We start from the raw sequence: 5,219 nt of genomic DNA on the forward strand, positions 1-5,219 counted from the left end.
GTCGGGTCCTTCCCCCACCTCCCGCCGATCCCGGCGCGCCGCCGCGCCGAAACCGCCGCCGCGCCCACGCCTCCGTCTCTCCCGGGCCACGTCGGCCACGCCCGCGCGTGCGCCGCGTCTCCCGCGCCCTTTCCCCTCTCCCTCCCGTTCGCGCCCGCGCCCGAGATGGCCGGGATTCGAAAACCGAATCCCGCCTCTCTCTCCTCCCCACTCCCCCACGTCGGCCGTCGAATCCCGCCGCTCCCGGCCACGTCCGGCTCCCTCTCCCCCTTTTTAAGCATCGCCGTCCTCCTCTCTCGCTTTTTCCCCATTTCGCCGATCTCTCCCGAGCTCCCCATCGCCTCCGCGCCGTGCAACCACCCGCCGCCGCCGCTTTTGCTACTCCGACCGCCGCTAGCCGCCGCTAGGCTCGTCGCCGTCTCGCGCCGTCGCCGCCGTTAGCTTCGCGGGGTCGAGATCTACCTCGGCCGCCCCTTCCCCGTCGAGGTTCGCCGCCGGAGACCCATCCCCGTCGTGTGCCGGCAAGCGGCGCCATGGCCGCCGCCTTCGGCCGGCGCTCTCGCCCTCCCACGCTCTTTCCTCTCTCTCTAATCCCTCTCCTTTTGTTCGTTAGGAGGTTCCGGAGCTCGTCCCGCCGTCGTCGTCGTCCTCCGTCGGCCGCCGTCGTCGACCGTTGTCGGTGAGGCTTCCCCCTCCCCTTTCTCCTTTTCCCCGTACCGTGTAGCCGCGTGCGCGCCGCTTAGCCGCGTAGCCGCCGCTCCTCCTCTAGCCGCCGCTCCCCGCCGCCGGTCGGTCGCCTTCGGTCGCCGCCTTGCGCCGCTGCCGCATGCGCGCCGCCGCCGTGTGGGCGCCGCGCCGCCGGCGCCATGGTCGCCGCCGTCTCGCGCCGCGCCCGCGCGCCCCGGCCGCGAGGTCCCGCCGCCGTCCGATCTACCCTTGGGTAGATCGGGGCGATCTACCCTTGGGTAGATCGGGGCCGTCGGTTCGGCCGCCACGTGGCGCCGCCGCCCCTCCTTTCCCCCGTGCCGCTGACCAGTGGGCCCGCGCGCCGCCACCCCCTTTCTCTCTCTCCCGGTCGCTGACCGGTGGGCCCCGCCTGTCGGCGCCGCACCCCTCCGTGCTGACGTCAGCCCTGGTTAATATTGCGCAATAAATTATTTAAGGATTTCTTTTATAGTAATAAACACAGTGAATCTTCTAAAATTCATATCTAATTCATCCGAGCTCCGTTTAATCCCATTCAAGTCTCAGTAAATCAAGAAAAATGTGTAGAATCCATTAAAAATGGTTTTGTTCTCTGTTTCAGTAGTCTTATAGCCTGTTTTGCTTGTGTGCTTTGTTTGTCGCGTAGGTTTCGGCCGTTTCGTCGATCCACGGTTTCTCGAAGACGTTGCTGAGGTCTCGTCAGTGCGAGAGCAAGGCAAGTCATGCAATACGTTTGATCATATTGTACCCAATTTACAAATATCCCGCATTTCTATTAAATGTTGCATTCGTTTACAATATCATGTGGAATGGGTCCTATTACTCAGCCATTTATTGTTTACCATATGCCATTGATAACCTGGGTATCAAAATGACTAGATGTTGGTTTAGGAAATGCTTAGCCATGCTTAGTTCAACTAGCACACAAATGGGGATCACCTTATTACATAGACTTTGACTATGAGCATAGCTTTGGATTGGTGCCACCGCAATGGTATTAGTTAATTAAAATACATTGAATGGTGGGTTGTGGGTGCATGGTTTTGCTGGTCGCACCCATGGCAGTTAAGGACCGGTTCACGGGAAACCCTGGGAGACTTACCGTGCTTACCACAAGCGGGAGTGGGTAACTGCTTGATCTGAAGTATAGCTCGACCCTTTCCTAGGCACCGGTGGCGAGGGTGGGCGTGATGGAGTTGGGTCGGCCGGGGTGTCCGGTTGTCCAGCTGCCGGATTCACCGCGGCGCAAGAGGGGACCGCCCACTGCCTTTTGAGGGGTGGGGGTGAAACCTTAGCGTGGTGTGGATGGTTAGGGGAGGGTTATGTGGAGGGTCTTGTCACGATTTCCCCCTTTGCAGTATCATGGTGATACTTCGGGGCATGGCGACATGTGTGGAATCGTGTCTTGTGGGTACAGTTGTACACCTCTGGCCAGAGTAAAACTATTCGAATAGCCGTGCCCGCGGTTATGGGCGATCAACCAGATTCACCGTGATTAGTCTCACCCCTAGTTTAGCTTAATGAACTGGTGTAGTTCAGGTGGTTGGTTGGGCCTGTTGCAACGTGGTGTAGCGTTGGACAGTGTTTGGTTAATATTGATTAATTACTACAACTGTTTTACTGCTTTCAACTACTGCTTTTAAATGCTAGCTTTATGCAAAAGAACCTCTAGCCTCCTTTGGTTATATCCTGCATCATACCTCCTCTACCGGTATGACTTGCTGAGTACAGTGGGTAGTACTCAGTCTTGCTCTCTTTTCCCCCACACCAGAGCTGAAGATTTTCCTAGTTGGAGCTGTTTTGTCAAATTTGGTTTCGTCGCTGCCGTCAAGGATTGTCTGTGGAGTGGAGTCGCCCGCTGCTGAAGTCAAGCTTCCCGGTTTAGCTCGCTTTTATCTTTTCCGCTGCATTTGTAATCTTTTCTATTTTTGTAAGACGTGGATCTGTATGTCAACAATTGTCGTTTGTGTACCCTGGCTGGTCCTGGACAGGGATTCAATGCACATTCAGCTTAGAAATTCTGGTTCGAGAATTTCTGGGCGTGACAAGTTGGTATCAGAGCCGACCTTGACCGTAGGACAAGCCAACTGGAAACCCTAAGAGCCCTCTGAACCCCTTTTCATATGCATATGCCCTTTTGCACTTGGAATTTGTTTTGGGAAAATTTGGAGTTTTGCCTCTTTGGTTTGCGGGAAAAATCTTGGTCGTTCATTCGGATCGGATTTTTTTTTAAAAAAAAAATGAGCTCAGCCTAGGGCTTTAGAAAAATTTTAGTTGGAGTTTATTCGACAGTCAGTCGGGAATTTATTGGGGGTTATGCATTAGGTCGTGTCTATATTCGGTGGGGGCAATGTTATGCGCATCATTTTCCATGCAACTAGTCTATGCATTAATTTATTGTTTAGTTGCATTAGTGTCTTTATTTGAGTTCATGAAAAATATTCTATGCATAAAAATCATCATGCTCGGTTATTTATTTGAGTCTTCTTTTGCTTTGTTTAATTTGGATTTGAGCATGAGTTGGTTCCTATCCCTTGTCTACTTTAGATGTCAGTCCTATCCCTCGTTTGCAAGCGCCGCCTCGAGCTTCAGAGTCGCCGCCCTTAGCTTTATCGCCTTCTTAGTCTGTTTGCTTGCTAGTTTTCGTGTTTAGGTTTGTTGCTTGTGGGTTAGTCGGCGGTCGATATCATGTGTCAGTGGTATGACTGCCTCAATTAGGAGTTTCGTGCCTCTTTTTCAGTGTTTTAATCAAGATTAAGATAATTGCACTTAAATTCATAAGCAAGATTAGTTTCTGAGCCCCTGTTTTCTTCCTTTTCTCATATTTCTACCTATCCCCTCAGATGGAGACAAGGAATGGTTCACGCGACTCCAACAACGCCAGTGGCAGCGAAGAGCCGATCAATGGAGCACGTGCCAACGGTGCATCTGACAACAGTCCGTCCCCACCGCCCGAGAACCCAACGATCGCTCAGGTGTTGGACAATCAGACTCAGATGATGACAATGATGATGCAACAGATGCAGCAACAGTACCATCAGGTGTTGCAGCAGGTGCAGCAGCAAGCACAGCTGCAGCAGCAGAACCTGCAGTTTGGTCCTCCACCTCCTCAGTCCAAATTGTTAGAATTTCTTCGTGTCAAGCCGCCCACTTTCTCAAGCACCACCAACCCAATCGAGGCCCACGACTGGCTTCATGCCGTTGAGAAGAAGCTGAATCTTTTGCAATGCAACGAGCAGGAGAAGGTTGCTTTTGCTACACACCAGCTACAAGGTCCCGCTTCTATTTGGTGGGACAACTACATGGTGACCCGTCCAGCTGGGGCAGAGGTTACTTGGACAGAGTTTTGTCATAGTTTCAATAAAGCCCAGGTTCCCGAGGGAATCGTGGCACAAAAGAAGAGAGAGTTCCGTTCCCTGCAACAAGGAACCAGAACAGTTATAGAGTATTTGCATGAGTTCAACCGCCTCGCGCGCTATGCCCCTGAGGACGTGCGTACCGATGCCGAGAGGCAGGAGAAGTTTTTGTCTGGTCTTGATGATGAATTGACTAACCAGTTGATCTCTAGAGATTATGAGGACTTTGAGAAGCTGGTGGATAAGGCTATCCGTCAGGAGGAGCACTGTAACAAAATAAACCGTAAGAGGAAGGCAGCTCAGTTCAGGACTCCCCAGGGGAAGAGTCAGAAGCCTCGTTTCACGATGGGACATCACGGTGGACCTTCCACCATGATTATCCGGCAGCACCGTCCCTACCACCCGGGTAACTTCAACAAGAACCACCATAGTGACAGTCACAACAATAGTGAGCAGCACAGCCTCAACCCTACTCCGAGTTCACTAAAGATTCCAGCTCAATCAGTTCAGCCAGCTCTGACAGAACAGCCCAAGAGGTTGGGAGAAAAACCCGAACTCTGCTTCAATTGTAACAAACCCGGACACACGGTTGGAAAGTGCCCGAAGCCAAGACGTGCCGGACCCAAGTTCGTTCAGGCCCGTGTTAATCATGCATCTGCAGAGGAGGCGCAGTCAGCACCAGAGGTTATATTGGGCACATTCCCCGTCAACTCGACACCGGCAGTAATATTGTTTGATTCTGGTGCAACCCATTCCTTTATTTCCAAGCGTTTTGCTGGTGCACATGGGTTATCTTTAGTGAAGCTTAAGATACCAATGCGAGTTCATACTCCTGGAGGTGGCATGACCACAACTCACTACTGCCCATCTGTGACAGTTGAAATTCAAGGGTTGATTTTTCCAGCCAACCTCATTCTTCTCGAATCCAAGGACCTAGATGTCATACTTGGAATGGATTGGTTGGCAAGGCACAGAGGAGTGATTGATTGCGCCAGCCGCACCATCAAGTTGACCAATGCAAAAGGAGAGGTGGTAATCTTCCAGTCTCCAGTGCCGCAGAAGCCAGGGATTAGTTTAAACCAGGCTGCTGGTGAAGAACAAGAGGTAGCAGTGGAGAAAACCACTAAGAAGCTGGAGGATATTCCCATAGTCAGAGAG

The 5,219-nt window shown here is 52.4% G+C and overlaps 1 long non-coding RNA gene across 1 annotated transcript; it reads left to right on the forward strand.

Moving 5' to 3' along the window:
- Positions 1-1,473, forward strand: LOC136356759 (uncharacterized). The gene is made up of 3 exons (XR_010741700.1): positions 1-486; positions 614-679; positions 1,352-1,473. It is a non-coding gene; the product is annotated as an uncharacterized lncRNA (long non-coding RNA).
- The last annotated feature ends 3,746 nt before the right edge of the window (positions 1,474-5,219 follow it).

The sequence above is a fragment of the Oryza sativa genome, chromosome 5, assembly GCF_034140825.1.
Source record: "Oryza sativa Japonica Group chromosome 5, ASM3414082v1".
NCBI lineage: Eukaryota > Viridiplantae > Streptophyta > Magnoliopsida > Poales > Poaceae > Oryza > Oryza sativa.